This window comes from Sminthopsis crassicaudata, chromosome 2 (genome assembly GCF_048593235.1).
Source record: "Sminthopsis crassicaudata isolate SCR6 chromosome 2, ASM4859323v1, whole genome shotgun sequence".
Lineage (NCBI taxonomy): Eukaryota > Metazoa > Chordata > Mammalia > Dasyuromorphia > Dasyuridae > Sminthopsis > Sminthopsis crassicaudata.
In genome coordinates this window covers 170,124,433-170,141,556 of record NC_133618.1, presented here as the reverse complement: position 1 = coordinate 170,141,556, position 17,124 = coordinate 170,124,433, and the positions used below count along the sequence as shown (strand labels likewise).

The following is a 17,124-nucleotide window of genomic DNA, read 5'->3' as shown; positions in this document are numbered from 1 at the left end:
AAATAGGCATAAAATCAAGTGCCTCTTCCCATCACAACTGTGGGCCATTATTATTAGGAGTAATCTTGACTGCCAAAGAAGATGCAGCCAAAGAAAACAATTTGGCATTCTTTTAGCACATCTGAAATAACTTAATCTGCTTTTAATGAACTTGTATGTACTAAAAATATAAGCATCCATCACTCAACCTCAATTTTTAAAAATTACATTCATTATTTAATGTAAATGTCATCTGCTTCCCAGTCATTATATGTTTTCATTAACATAAATCTGTCCTTTCATTCAATAAATTAGTTTAAATATTTTTTTTCTAGATGAGCAGTTCTAGATCTGTGGTTTTCTTAGTGTATTGAATTCCTATAAAAACTCTATCAGAAAGTACCAATCATCAATTTGTCAATAACTTAAAGTTGTAGAGTTTCTTGAGGCACTGAGTAATTGAAACTTAGCATTGGTCACAAATCTAGGCTTCATAAAGAAGTAAGACTTCAGTTCAGGTCTTCCTGACCTTGAAGAGGGCCCTTTGTACACCACACTGCACAGCTTCTCACTAAGACTTTTTTATTGTTTGAAGATGACAAGTAATAAGAAAAAAAAATGTATTTAGGAAAATTGGTTTATAAAAATTGTCCTGATTAAGAGACTATCTCAGAGACATGTTTTGGGTAGACAGTTGGCCTCCTTGAGCCTGCCTTGTGGCTTTGGAGAAGACTTTGCTGGATTCAGCAAGGGAATCATGCAGGTGCCAGAACTTTCTGGGAAGCAAACACCTGCCAGGCTACTCCAGATAACTCCGTCAGTTAGAGGCATTTTCCCAGGCTCCCAGATGAATGGTCTCTAATAGCCGTGGGAGAGGGCTTTCTCCTGTTATGCACTGTACCACAGACTCTACTTGGCAGCTTTGTGGAAGCTCAAGTCAACTTGGCTGTGAGTCCACTGGAAAACAAGTGATGCTGGATAGTTTTACAGTAAAAACCCAGTGTCTGATATTTCCTCTCAGTATCCTGGGACCATGAAATATAACAACCGGGGCAAATTACCACTCCCTTAAAATGCATTACTCACTGGAGCACATTACTGCTTAAAAGTAAACTACAGTCTCTCTAAGTTTGAATGGAATTTGTTCAAGTCACATTTTGTGTTTTAGCTTCTCTATTAATTAACTTCTTGAAACACCAATAAAATCATTTAGACATTTAATTTTCAGCAGAATATGAAATTTTAAAAAAGCAAACTTAAAAATGTATTAATTGTTTGTCTTTGCCTCTTACAAACATAATTTTCCTCCCTTTTCTTGAAGGTTAAATGTTCCTTTCTGAATAATTTTTAAATTAGGCATGATTTCATTTAGTGACAGATTTTCATTTTTGTTGTAATTATCAAAAAATGATGAGTAGAAATGGAGAAGTAATAAGAGTTAATTTAGGGTGTCCCTGAAGTTTTAGTGAAGTGCTAAGCTATTAAAGATTAGATGATATAGAACTTGGAGCTGTACTAAAATTTTGGAGACACCCTGTGAAGGGGGAAAGAATTGATCTATGGTAGTTTATGATGCTCATAAGAAACGTAATGTGTTCTAACAAATCCTTATCATTTAGAGAATCCATGCTTATATCAGAATCACCTTCTAAAATATAGTATTCCTAATAAGGCCATCTCTGAATAGTGCTTTATGGATCACAGATTTAAATTAAGAAGAAAAGACTTTAGAGATCATCTAATCCAAACCCTTAATTTAATATGAGGACATCAAAGCCCAATGCAGTGAAATCCAAGAAGATTTCATACATACATACATACATAGGAGAGCGAGGAGATGAACCCAGGGCTTCCACATCCAGCGCCACATTCAGAAAGTGATTTCATTAGAACCACTCTCTGTAATCACCTTACCAATCTGTTAGGTAAAGTATGTACTGCACAGGTGTTATTATCCCCATTTTACAAACGAGATTATAAAAAGAAAGATTATAAGTGGCATAAAATTACTTTGATACTTTAATGAATCTATGATCTCATCAATGTGGTTATTGTCTCCTTATATGCAGATTAGAAGCCCATATATGTCATCTCATCCTCTGTGACTCTTCTCTCTCTTTTTTTTCCTATTTTTTCTCTAGTTAGATTAAAATCTTCCTCTTAGTGGTTCCTTTTTGTGGACACCAATGTAGCACTTGAGTTTAACAATTCAAACATGTTTCCTTAATGATATAAACATTTTCAACCCAGATTCTTAACTCAGCAGACCAGAAATAGGGCTTAACAGAGCCAAGGAAAGGAATGAGAAATGGTCTTGCTATCTATAGCTCTATAATCCTCTGCCTTCTTTGCCAGGTAGTAATGACTTTGACCTGGAAATTAGCAAATCACAGTTTTACCTCTACATAGGTAAAGAATATGACTTCTTTTAACTGATGCTGAGTGAAATGAGCAGGACCAGGAGATTGTTGTATACTTCAACAGCAATATTATATGATGATCAATTCTGATGGACATGGCCCTCTTCAACAATGAGATGAACCAAATCAGTTTCAACAGAGCAGTAATGAACTGAACCAGCTACACCCAGTGAAAGAACTCTGGGAAATGAGTGTGAACCACTACATAGAATTCCCAATCCTTCTAATTTTGTCCTCCTGCATTTTGGATTTCCTTCACAGGCTAATTATAAACGATTTCAAAGTCTGATTCTTTTTGTACAGCAAAACAACTGCATGGATATGTATACATATATTGTATTTAACTTATACTTTAACATATTTAACATGTATTGGTCAACCTGACATCTGGGGGAGGGGTGGGGGAAGGAGGGGAAAAGTTGGAACAGAAGGTTTGGCAATTGTCAATGCTGAAAAATTACCCATGCATATATCTGGTAAATAAAAACTATAAAAAAAAGAATATGACTTCTTTAAAAAAAAACAAAAAACTCTTGGTTTTCAGGGATAAGGTTGGAACTTCTTTGTCACTGTTGGTTAGTAAATAAATGAAACTCAGCTCTATGTGAGATTTTCAAGTAGTTACTTGATTGCATACATGCCCATGAAAAATAATACAGGATATCTATATTTTATCTTACCTTCAAATTTTACCATTATGTTTCTAAAAGAATGAGTAGAAATTGAAATGGTTAAACATAAATATTTTGTATATTAAATTTCTATAATAGCTCTACCTTGTATTAGCAAAGATTGAAAATACAGGAACCAAAAAAAAAATTAAGAATTAAATCCTTTAGCATCTCTACTAAAAATGCTATCTTTATAAAATGTAAGCTCCTTCAGGGCAGGAACTATTTTCTTTTTGTTTTTTTATTTCCAATGCCTTTCTTAGTGTCTGTAATATAATAGGATTTTAATAAATAATTATTAAGTTGAAATGCATTGCAGTCTGGATTATATTTTATATATTATAATAAGGTTCCTGTGCAATTTCAGTGAGAAATGTAATTTGTTGGATGTATTGGTATAAGCTAAATAATGAAAGTTATACTTTAATGGTAAAACTCTAGTTTATACCTACCAAACCAGTTTGAGACATACCAAACTAAATCTTATAGGATTAAAATCCTGTTATTTTCCACTTACATAGTAAGTTATAGATTTCCAGGATTAAAGTACAAAAATATTAATAATTTTTCACATTTGTTTCTTTATTAAAGGTAAAATGAAAGATTTTATAAATTAAGGTGAACTGAAATGAGTAACTTTAATAGCATCTCAAAGGTACAATATCTAGTGACATATCATCTAAGTCTTAATTACCAAGAGCATATAATGCACAAGTAAAGGTCAGATAGCCTTGAAAAATATTATATATATAGATATAGATATAGATATGTATATATATATTTCATATTTTCCACATTATGAGAAAAACACATTATAAATAATTTCTTTTGAAAATCAGTTTTGACTGAATGATTCTGCTGGTGACATATGTCTTTACATACAAAATGTCAAAGCAACAAGGACAAATAAACAAATGTAAAATATATTTATGTTATTAAAAACTACATCATAATTAAAGTATTTGTAGAAATCTAGGCAATGCAAAATATTTGTACTTTTTTACCTTTTCTTCAGAAGAAAAACATATGATGAATTAAATTTATTCTTCTGATATTATAGAGATATGGTTTAGGAAATTTTGTATCATTTTGCTCAATCTGTAAATAATATTTTTATTGTTTCCCTTGGAATGTCTTTTTTCATGCATTATCAACAAAAGGAATTACATGTCAATCAACAATTTGTTTAGCAAAGCAAGTTTTAAATATTTGATTTCACTGGAAATACAGTAGAAAATTTGTGATTGTCAAAATAACAAAAGCCATTGGTATTTTTCTCTAGTTTTCTTTAACTATGAATAAATAAATAAATAAAATTGAGATCTTAAAGAGCATTTAAAAACAAATGGGTCCTTAGGGCTTGTGAAATCTAGCCTTCTTATGTCACAGATGAAAAAACTTCAGGTTACAGAGATGAGGTAACTTGCTCAGGACCTCAAACTAGGCAACAGCATAACTGGTATTAGAACATAGCTCTCCTCAGTCTCGATAGCGTGCTTCTTTCTATCTAAAGTCTTTTCAAAGAATTCGTCATTTTAAAATCTGTATTAGCTTTTTACATTATGACTTAGTCTCTGAAGGAAATCCAATACTACAGACCCACTGGGTCTGCCTAATCTTAGCATAGCAAAGGAGAAGGAAGCATTAATCAATACAATTAATTGTATGATCAATTAACTGTATATACTCATATAAGGCCTAGATTCTCTGATCTACCATATTAACAAGTTCAGGAATGACTTCAGCTATCAACATAATTACATTATTTAACTCCCATATATAATCTGCTTTTAGTCACTGGATATCATCCTCCTTTTTCACTGGCCACACAGGATTATTGTAAAGGGAATTTGTATAATCAGCTATATCCTTCTTTATTTCTGTTACTGAAAAAGAGATATCTTTCATCCTTATCCCGAAGCCCAGTTTTTAATATTAGTGATATAGTATGGTTCAGATAACCCCAAGGGCTTCCATTTAGCTTTACATAATAACTTGCACAGAAGCTACTATAAGCAATTCCTAAGAAATTATGATATCCATGCTCACAGTTCAATGGCCCCAATCAGCCATTACAACTGAGACCCAAACAGATAATATTTAGTCACCTCTATCTAAACAGGATCACTCTTTCCCAAAAACTCTACAGAATTTAGGTTGTTCTTATGTTCCTTTTGGGACCCTTCTAAAATGGGTGGAACAAGATGGTTACATAATCTTCATTCAAAACAGTCATAATAGCCACAAAAGTTCAAAATAACTTTAAATCAGTTGTTATCATATTAAATTCTGATCTTAACAAGAGTTTAAAATAAAGAGTCCCACCTAAAAATTATCCTTTTTATTTCTTTGCAAACAAGGAAATAAAATTTAGGAAAATTATATTTTTGATAGGAAAAAAAGCTCTTAAGATGGACTAATTGTATAAAAAGAAGAAGGAGGAAGAAGAAGAAAGAAGATGATGATGATGATGATGATGATGAAGAAAAAGAAGAAGAAGAAGAAGCTGCTACATGTTAAAATTTTAGAATCTATTACCTTAAATTTACAATAGTAGTTAAGATTATGGAATATTGATGTAATGAACAACTCATACTTGAGTATTTCCATTTCTAATGGCTGATTTTATGAAATATGTCAATCTTGAGTCAATTAAAAGGTCTATTGCAGAAAATTATTAGAAATGATAAAAAGTTAAGATTTTGCATTATTATCATACCCCAGATTCAGTTCAAGCCTGAGGAAGCCAATTAGACAGTAAATCACTCTATTCTATGACATTTTTATCAGTGTCCTTTGGCTTTCCAAGCCCTGGTAACTGGTGCGCAACCTGTGTCTAATAGCTAATAGCCAGGGGAGATAGAAGACCTATAAAAGAGTGGTAGTTTTTAGGGATATCTTAGATTTTCAATTGAATAGAAACATCCTTACTAGCTCCATTGTGGCCATCTTAATTTTTTTTACTAACTCTTCCTTAGGTTGACAATTAATGATTCTCTGTTTTAAAAAACTAACACAAAGTTCTTTATTGGGAAAGAATACCATCTCACTCTTCTTACCAACCATAGCAGTGGCCATTATGCTACCTCCCATCATATCCAGAATCCCTATTTGTATGGATGCTGCAGCTCCTCTAACCCCCAACTCAGACTTAACCAGTTATTTATCCAAGCAAGCATGGGAGTCTTGGACTTACAAGTTTGTGACTTTTTTTCATTTATTTTCTAATTGATGATTAGTTTTGGGAATTGGGGAATTTTTTACTTGAATCATTTTGTGTTGTGGGAGGAGAGCTATCCTAATGCCACATCTCTCTTGGACATCTTCCAACAGATTACCTTGAAGCATTATTTTTTTATTGGGAAGTACACCTGGTATCTGACAGGAAGGTGGCAAACTGTTCTTTTTGTAAGCAAACAGAAGTATTCTATATGAGGTAGGCAACCTGCCATAATGACTATGTTCCTAAATTATATATAATGCTTAACCTAAGCAGCAGTCAAAATTTAATTCATTATTTTGCTCCAGAAATTTTCTTTCAGCTTTACTTGTTTATGTCATTTTGTATATGAGGTAATAAGAGCAATTATAGAACTATCAGAAAAAAAAACTGAGTCTGAAATGAATGCATGTTCTGAAATAATTTTCTCAAGCCTGATGATTATTTTTTTCCTTGTCTTATTAGCATATGGCCAATTTCATGAAAAGAGGAGTTTGCCTTTAATGTATCATGGGGAAGCTAAATTATGGTAAGTGGCAAGCGGTTTTATGCCTTTTGATAGTCACATTTCTCCAGAAAAGAAATTAGGATCAAAGTATTAGCAGTGTTATTGTTACTATAACCTGCATATAGTTTAAGCATTTCTTAGAAGAATTTCAAAAGTATGTTTTCATATATGTATGTACATATATGTAATTTCTTTATATTTACTGTCTAACTGGGAATTACCAGCTAAGCCAAACCAAATTTTATTTTTCTGATGAGTCTCAGCAATTTAAGTCTTCACAGTGAATCAACAAGACATTGCACCATGATTCACTTTATCATTGTTTAAGTACATTGTAACATCAAAAATATAGTACAAGTGTGTACATGAAAAAGATTTTTCTCAATCTAATGCCATAAAATCTCTACACAGGTGGTGTAACTGGGCCAGGTATTTTTTTTTCCCTTTTCTTTTTCTCAAGCCAAAATGTTCCAAGACAAAGTGACTTTTTAACTGTCCAGACATTAACAGTAAAATCAAATAAAAAGAATTATCTTTTGAACTGATCTTTTTTCAAAGAAAAGAAAGTTATTATATTTGGCCAATTTAAGAATACATTAAAGAATTTTTTACATCTTATGAAAACGTTCTTAGTCTTTAAAAGGAAAGAAGAGATTGTTTTCAAGTTAAAGATCAGAAAAAATTGCAAGGAGGTAGGATACCTAGGTTTGACTTTGAAAGAAGAGGGTTTTCTATAAATTCTGAAACTCATTGTATAGACAGAGGAATTGCAAAAAGTACAGACTGAAAGTCACAAAGTGAGAATAGGAGATCCAAAGTAGTTTAGTTTAGTTTAGTTAAAATGTAGAATATGTGACAAGAGGAGGAAATCACAGAATCACACGATTGGAAGGGACCTCAGAGACCATCTAGTCCAAACTATCTGAAAAGAATTATTTCTACAATGTCCTCCTAATTTGTTTTCAAGCCTTTTCTCCAAGATCTGCAACCAGCAGGACCACATAATTTCTCAGGGCTTAGTAGGTCACCTTTTCAGTAGTTCTAATTTAAAAATTTTTTCTTCCCTTATGTCAACTGCAACACAATCCAAACTAATAATTATAAAAAAGGACAATAGTAAAACATATTATAAAATACATGTATTGTACAAAAGATGATCTGGTCCCAGACCTTGAGTACCCAAAGACAACTTATGTGTGGGTAGATTGAAGTGAATTTCCGGGAAGACACAGACAAGAACACACAACTTGTGCAAGTACAGATGGGCTTCAGTTTGCATTGCTAAAGGAAATACCACCCCTCCGCAACCTCTCGGATAGGCCATGAGGCCTTTTGAATATCTAGAGAAGCAGCATCAAGGGAGGGCAATGGGAACAATGCACAAGCCCCACCAGGACTGAGAGCAGTGTCAGTAGCTCCGCAGCTCAGAAACACTGGCAATGAGTGCTTCCCAGAGTGGAAGGGCCAGTGATGACTGATGAGAGAGAGAAGACACACCTGTCATTTTTCATGTGCCTTCTGTTTTTCTGTCCAGAGAGGGACTGCTGAATTGGAAATAAAAGAATGAAAAAATGGCAAACTAATGATATATTTATTCAGCACTGGCTATATGTGAGTCAGGAAGATCTGAATTTAAGTCCTGCCTCTAGCACTTCATGGCTTTGTGAGTACTCCAGGCTATTCTCTTGAAAACTCTTAATTTACAGAAAAAGTAATGATCTGAATCTGTAGGAGCAATTTACTTATTTTGAAATTCTCTATACTCAGTGAACTCACATATACAGAAGTGAGGCAGCCCATGAACTTACATTCTAATAAGAGAAGACAACACAAAAATGGGAGTGATTGCCAGGAAAGGGAATGAATGTCTGGAGAGTCCCTGGAATTACTAGTTGATCCACTAGGCTGTCTGTCAATTGACACTTTTTTGTAGAAACAGTAATTTACTATTAATGATTTGAACAAGATGTAGGAAGTGGGAGGGAGGTGGGAAGAAGGAGCAATGGCAAAATGGCTTCGTGTATAAGGCTAGATGTGACCTCTGGTCTGGTCTGGGCCTTAGGTCCCAGAAGACTACATATAGCAGTGGGCTGGCTCCTTCTGGCCTCATTCCTTACTTCCTTTGTTGCCTCTTGATTATAAATGCAAGGATCTGGATCCTCAAAGTACTCCCCAAAGTTTAACTGCTTTTCCACTCAAATCCCCCTTTTTTTTTTGCTAATCTAGACCTAGAGAGATGTCTAATTCTTTGGATTTCCGTGATACTTCCTTGTCTGGTTTCTTCCAGAGGCTCCACAGCCCTTTACTCTTCTACTAATTTATACTCTTGATTGACCAGTGGACTCCATACAACTTTCTAGGAACTATTCACACCTAGTTAATTGACTGGTTGAATCTTGCTTGATAAAGGTATCCAAGCACAGAGCATCTAGTTAGTTGCATGGATTGAGATAGGATGTGGGAGAAAAAAGTGTGAAATATCCTTGTGCAGAATTATGCTTAGAGACAGAGCTGATCCAGATTTTAGCAAAGCTTTTCATAAGATATCTCAACATCTTTTCTTAAGGAAAGAGAACTGCTTCTTCTTTATCAGTATCATCTTTTTTGGAAAGGACCTCATAGCTATTTTCTTCTAAACTTCCCAACACAAATCAGCTTTCCTCTCTGACTCTTTAGATCTTTTTCCTTCTTAGTGTTCATATTTAGTTTGTTGGGGTTTTGTTTTGTTTTGTTTGTTTTTTGAGAAATGCTTTCTTTTCTCTGGTTCCCTAGAGAGTAGAAGCAAGTTTCCTGAGTTCTTTTACACTCTGCTCTAACAAGGAAATCAGCATATATTTTAACAAGGAGAATTCTCTTTTGGCCAAAACCATCTACTTTATGTAGGCCTCTGTAACATTATTCATGTTCTTTCTACTTTCTTGCAGTAAAATTCTCAGTCCTCTTTGCTCTTGCCGTATGAACTGCTGTGACACATTGATTTCATACTTTATTCACCAAGCAAGGGAGAGATCCTGAAAGCTTTTAAATAGAGGAGGGACATGATCAGAGGAGTGCATTAAAAAGTTTACTAAATTGAAATGGGATATAGGGATTGCAAAGGAAAAAGGTAGCAGTTTATAGCAATCTAAATGGTACGTAACAGGAACAGGATATATATCAGGATAAATTAGAGATAATAGGCAGAGGAAAGTCACTAAGATGAGGAAAAACTTCTTGAAGAATGTGGGATTTTAGTGGGAATTAAAGAAGCCAGGAGGCAGAATTGAAGAGGGAGAGCATTCTCTCCTCTGTTGTGGAAAGCAGCCAGTAAAAAAAAAAGCCGAGGTAAGTAGGGAAATAGAATGTCATGTTTGAGGAACAGCATGGGGACAGTGGCAAATGTACTGCAAGGTACATGAAACTGAGGAACATTTAAGAAAGACTGGAAAGATAGTGGTGATGGTGGTGGTGGTGAAGGTGGGGAATAGATTTTGAAGGGCTTTGAATGATAGAGAATTTTATATATGATGCTGGTGGTGATAAGGAATCTTTGGAATTTATGGAATAGGGAGTATCAGGATCAGACCTGTGCTTTTGGAAGATTAATTTGACAGCCGAATATAGGAAAGGCAAAGCAAGCAGACCCAGCAGCAGTCTATTGAAATAGTCTAGGCATGAGGTAGTGAGGGCTTGTGCCAAGATGCTAACACAGGGTCAGAGGACCCAATATACAAGAGATTTCATAAGAGTAAAATTGTCATGATTTTGTAATAAACTGGAAATGAGATTGAGATAAGAGTAAAAAGTTAAAGATGATATACTGTTGAGTGGTTAAAATAAAATGGAGATGGACATCATAAGAATTTAATGTAGGTTTCTTGAAGATAAAGACTTTTTTCTTTTATCACTAAAACCTAGCTCAGTACTTTTCACATGCTAAGCTGTTTATATTTGTTAAATTGTTATTATTATTATTTTTTTTTTTGCTGAGTTAATTGGGGTTAAGACTTGCCCAGGGTCACACAGCTAGGAAGTGTTAAGTGTCTGAAGCCAGATTTGACTCAGATTCTCCTGACTTCAGGGCTGGTATTCTATCCATTGTACCACCTAGCTGCCCCCTTATATTTGTTAAATTGAAGATGATATTTTCTTCTGTTTTTATATCTCTTCCAAATATAGATTAAATGAAATCATTTCAAGCCAACCAAAGACAATCTGTATTTAATATTCCTCCTTCTTTCATGAATACCACATCCAAGAGTCCAGCCAAGAACACCTACCTACTTTGTTCCCATATATTAATAATACCACTCAGGTATCCTGTAAGGAGACTGCTGGTTAGAGGATAGCTGAATTGTTCATAGAGACTTCCTTACTCAGAAACACAGAATCACAGAGCTGGAAGAGAGACCTCAAGCCATTCCGTCCATATCCCCAATGTACACAATCTTCTAATTTTTTTTTTTTTTGATGAGCACTCAGGGAAGATAATCTACTGTCTCCTAAAACAACTCATTCCATTTTTAGTTGCTTCAAATTTTTGTTATATTGAGCCCATTAGACTCTCTACAATTTCCAATCATCATTACTAGGTCTGCTTTCTGTTTTAACAGAGCAAGACTGATTCCACAAGCCAGCACTTCACTTAATTACTTGAATTAAGGTATAGGTGCTGATACTTATCAAACTTTTAAACAACAGAAAGCAATATTTGAAGAGTGCTATCATGTTTCCCTTACATACTCTTCCTTAATTTAAATGTTCTCTTCCTTTCCTTTTCAGGCCTCAGGGATAGTCTGATTCATGGGCCTCAGATTGTTCTGATAGTATTGTTTCTCCTAAGAAACTCAAAGGGACTAACTTCCAAAGTCTTATGCCTGAAATCAGATGCCAATGGGGATAAGAGACTGCCTTGGGCCATCTCTGGGAATGTTTTTGGGGTGAGGGTACCCACTAATACCTACTACTTCCATGGAGCACCCTTAGGAGCACCACCCCTTTCCAAACTTCAAAGAGATGAATTCCAAAAGCAAAGTGCCTAAAATTACAGGAGCCAGGAGGATCATAATCCCAACTGAATTGTAGAAATAGATAAGAAGTCAAAATGGCAAAAGAGTAGAGGGAATAAAAAGTAGATTTTTCTTCATTAAAAGAATAAAATTTAATTTAAATTGTTAAACCATAGAGAACTGATTGGTAAAATCGTCTTTAGTTGTTTCACAAAAATTATCTCAGACAAGTCTAAGCTGTGGAATCTTGAGCAAATCATTTTCCTGCTCTGTAAAATGGGAATAATAATAACTCTCCCTCTACAAATGTTGTGGAATCAAATTAGATAATATTTTGTAAAATGCTGAGGAATAATAGTAACCTCTACTTTTATAATTGTTGTGAAATCAAATTAGATAATAGTTTGTAAAATTCTGAGAATAGTGCCTGTCACAGAGTAGATGCTTAACAAATTCTTATTCCCTTCCTCATCCCCCTCCTTGTTATATTATGAACTCCTACTGAATTTGTAGTCAATTAAAACCTCCAAATAAAAACTCAAGTATAGAACTCTACAGTTGCTATCTTGCTTTGCTTTGTTGTTTGAAAATTGGAAAAGCATTACTACCTCTTCCTTTATTCAAGTAAGTAAAATTTCAAGCAGCTCAGTTTCAAAAATAGATTCTATATCACCCTACTAGCGACTTCTTTTTACATAGATTTTGAGAAAATAATGATTCTACTTTAGTTTTCTCATTCAATCAGTTCAGATTCTACCTAACTATATTATCATCTAACCCACATTTCTCTATTCTGTCCAAAAGAAAAGCATAAAATCTTGTCAGATGATTTGCTGCACTTTTGTGGTATTTGAGTATACTGAGATATTATTGTATGTTTAGAAATAAGGGGTTATGTTCAGAAATAATTTGTATATAAGCAATAAATCTTATTTTTTTAAAAAAAATTCTTTATTGAATTCAAGGTGAAAATATAACTAATTTTTCTGATCTGTCAGTTTTGTAATGCTCTTAAAAAAAGGAAATGAATCTGTTCTGCCTTGACCTGTTCTTAACGTCATACTGTTTCTTTTTTTAGTGATTCCTCCACTTCTCTTTCTAGACTTTTAACAAGTCATTCCTTTAATAATACTTCATAAAATATTGTGCCAGAAATTAAAACTAAACTTACTCTCCTAATACCTAGCAGATTCCATCCTCTGAACTTTCTCAAAAATTGGGGTATGGGGCCAAGGTCAAGATGACAGAGTGATAGCATTTTTGCCAAACTCATGCAACACCCCTCATCTGCAACAACCTAGATAACATCTCAGACTGAATTCTGATTGGGAAAGCCAAGGAAAAGTCACAGTGAGTAATTTTACCACCTCAGAGCAGCTTAGGAAGAAAGAGAGTTGTAGACATTCAGGAACAGAAGCTTGCTGGAACTCTATCTTTCCAGAAATCAGCAGGAGTCAGGATCACTAAATGTCTTTATTCTAGATCTTTTCCGTCACCTCCAACGCCAGGTCAGGAGTGCAAGTGAGCGTGAGTTCCACCACCCAAGTTTCTCTTACTCTTCCCACACAAGTCACTTCCCCCTCTTTGTCCCACCAATCAAGTCAGCACAGAACAGCCAGGGAGGGTCAACCTTAAACAAGTTAATAGGGAACTGTCCAATTGGCAATTAGTCTCACGTGCTTCATCATCCAAGTGCATTGCTTAGTTCTAGCCCTTTACATCTCCCGCTTTCTTTTGTTTTAGACCACAGGAGGTCGCGCCATCCCTGACTTTTCAGGAGGGGAGATGAAAGCACTAAAAAGGAGATAATCACGCCCTCCCTGACATCTCAGGAAGGGAGATGAGAAGCACCAAAGAGAAGTGGGGATTTGCTGGCGGGTTTCTGGATTGAAGGGCCTTATTAGAGACAAGTATGCACAAACCCATCAGCATGGGAGTTATTACACAAGCACATAGCAATAACGCAGAGGCTATTAGTGGTGACTCTCCCCACAATCAGTGCAGACTCGATGTGGTGTAACAAACAGGAATTGTACATGCAAGTAGTGCTATAACAAACAATATAAATCAACATGGTATTGTAAGAGATTTCCAGAAGTCCTAGAAGGAGGGTATGTAAACACCAGACACACATACCCCTTCTTCAGCAACCAAGAAATAGTCCAAAACCAATCTATTGTCCATTGCTTCATTAGGGAATCCAATGATCCCCACACGTTTTTGAAGTCCAGCAACAGTCTTATGATGCCTCAGAGAATCCAATGATTCCTGAGGACTTTCAGTCCTACAATAGTCTTATGATGTCTCAGAGAATCCAATGATTCCTGAGGATTTCAGTCCTACAATAGTCTTATGATGTCTCAGAGAATCCAATGATTTCTGAGGATTTTCAAGTCCAACAGTTTTTGATGTCCATGGGTCAAACGCCATAACTGCCAGGTTCTTTCAGTGGTGGGCACAGTCAGCAACGGAACCACCCGACGTTTCTTGGGTCTTCTCCTTCGTTTCAAGGGTCTGCTCTGTCTCTCTCCAATGGACAAGGTGAATACGGCTCATTGGCACCCATCTGATTCCTTCTCCATCTGTAGAGATACAAGCAAGCCCTCTCTCCCAGGCAGTTAACCTATCTGGTCCCTTCCATTCACCACTTTCTGGGTCTCTCCACATCACTTGGCGATTATCTAAAGACAGTGGAGCTGCTCGCACTGGACACTGCCCTTCTGGTGGGTTATAAAACCTGTCTGCTGGAGCCAGTGCATCTTTGTCAAAAATTTAAAAATTAATGGTATAGAGAATTAAATTTAGAAGTTCTCTAGGGTTACCCGTGGCTCCCCCTTTCTTTTGTTTTTGGAGGAGTGTCTTAATATCTCTGTTTCTTCTCTCTACTATTGCCTGCCCTTGAGGATTAAAGGGTATGCCCGTGGTGTGTAAAATCTTATACTGTGCACAAAAGTGTGTAAAATGTTTAGAAGTATATGCAGGTCCATGGTCTGTTTTTATTGCTTGTGGCACACCCATAATTGCAAATGCTTGTATAAGGAATTCAGTGACCACTCGGGCTGTCTCTTTTGCTGCTGGCATTGCAAATGTGAATCCTGAAAAGGTGTCTACCATGACATGGATAAAAGATAGACGACCAAAAGATTTATAATGGGTCACATCCATTTGCCAAATTTCATTAGGTCTCAAACCACGAGGGTTCTTCCCTGAAGGGAGTGTAGGAGCATGGAAAGGAAGGCAAGCTGTACAGGCTTTTACTATGCTCCTAGCTTCTTCTCTTGTTATTCCAAACTGCAAACGTAAAGCTCAGGCAGCCTGATGATATTTAGAATGAGACTCTTGTGCTTCTTGAAATAAAGGAGTACTGGCCAGCATGGTTAGAAGGCTATCTGCCTTTGAATTACCATCAAAAATAGGACCTGGAAGTCCACTATGGGAATGGACATGCAAAATATAAATCTTACCTGGATGCTTTCTCACTTGCTCTTGAAGCTCTTTAAAGAGCTGATATATATTGGAGGCTACAAATTTTATTTGGGCTGTGGCAATTCTTTGTACCACACAAACTGAATAGGCTGAATCAGATATTATATTTATGTCTCCCGGATAATAAGCAAGAGCTAGAATGATTGCATACAATTCATTCTGCTGAGTGGACTGAAAGGGAGTTCTGATTACTTTCTTTATAGTTAAGTCACGAGAATACACAGCGCAAATATTATGTTTGGATGCATCTGTAAAGATAGTTGGTCCTTTAAGAGGAACTTTAGAAACCTTTTCTTCAAGAATCCATTGCCAATTATGTAGCAGTCTGGTTATCTTTAATGGAGACCTGTGTGCAAAATTTGGAGCCATGGTTAATAAAATTTGCCACTCTGGGATGGTTTCGCAGCACACATTAACTTGTGCATTAGTATAAAAGGTGTATATCTTGTCAGGTCTTATCCCAGATAATTATACTGCTCACTTAGTGGCCTTTAATAAAATTCTAGCCACAAGCACTGGGTAAGGAATAAGGCTTTGTTCTGGTTGTGCTGGGAGGTTCACCCACTCTATCACACTGTCTCCTTGATGAAGGACTGCTGTGGGTGCCTCTTGTGTAGCAAAAACTGATATTTCCAAGGGTTTTTGAGTGACTCTTTCAACCACATTGGATAAAGCCAGTTCAACTTGTCTCAAAGCCTCTTGAGCTTCTTTTGTAAGCTGGCATGGTGAATTTAAAGCACTGTCTCCCCTTAAAATGTCATATAATGGTTGCAATTGACAGGTAGTCAAGCCTAGCACGGGACGCATCCATTAGATATCTCCTATCAATTTCTGGAAGTCATTTAAGGTGTTTAGCTTCTCTGTTCTTAAGGAGAGTTTTTGTACTGTAAGCACCTTAGGATATACTTCATATCCTAAATATTGAAAAGGAGCATGTCTTTGAATCTTTTCTGAAGCTATGTGCAATTTATAATTCCTTAGTGTTTCTATGGTTTTTTGTAGACATGCTTCTAACATTTGTTCCTCAGGTGCACACCCCAATATATCATCCATGTAATGTAATAACATTACTTTTGGAAATGCTTTTCTTACTGGACTAAGAGCAGCAGCAACATACATTTGACACATAGTAGGGCTGTTTTTCATTCCCTGTGGCAAAACTGTCCATTCATATCTTTTATAAGGCTCAGCTAAGTTAACGCTGGGCACTGAAAAGGCAAATCTTTTCATATCCTCCTTATCTAGAGGGATAGAATAGAAACAATCCTTAATGTCTATAACCCACAGAGGCCATTCTCTAGGCAACTGAGTAGGAGATGGAAGTCCAGGTTGAAGAGTTCCCATAGTTTCCATCTGTTCATTTACCTTTCTCAAATCAGTTAACATCCTCCATTTTCCAGATTTCTTTTTTACAACAAATACTGGGGAATTCCAAGGACTTAGAGAAGGATGTAAGTGTCCTTGATCAAGTTGTTCCTGTACTATGTCTAGGAAGGCCTGAATTTTATTGCTACCTAAGGGCCACTGTTCTATCCATACTGGTGTATCAGTTTTCCACTGGATAGGAACAGGTGAAAGTGTTGGCAGGCCTTCAACAGCAGCCCTGCCTAAAAAACCAAAGTACTCATTTTTAACCCTAATTGTTGTAAAATGTCTCTTCCCCACAGATTGATGGGGATTTTTTCAACTATAAAAGGAGTAAAAACTCCTGTTTCACCTTCAAATATCCATCTTAAAGGGGTAGCACTAACTTCAGCTGCTATTGATCCTCCTACCCCAGACATGTAGGTGTCTGCCTTATTCTTTGGTCAGTGACTGGGCCAGTTGGCACCTCTAATGACTGTGCGATCTG

General features: G+C 35.8%; 1 long non-coding RNA gene across 1 annotated transcript in view; it reads left to right on the top strand.

Moving 5' to 3' along the window:
* Positions 1-17,124, top strand: part of LOC141555180 (uncharacterized) — a 204,516-nt gene that overhangs the window by 167,567 nt on the left and 19,825 nt on the right. The window contains exon 2 of the long non-coding RNA XR_012486087.1: positions 6,756-6,819. This is a non-coding gene — a long non-coding RNA (uncharacterized LOC141555180). The remainder of the gene's footprint in view (positions 1-6,755; positions 6,820-17,124) is intronic.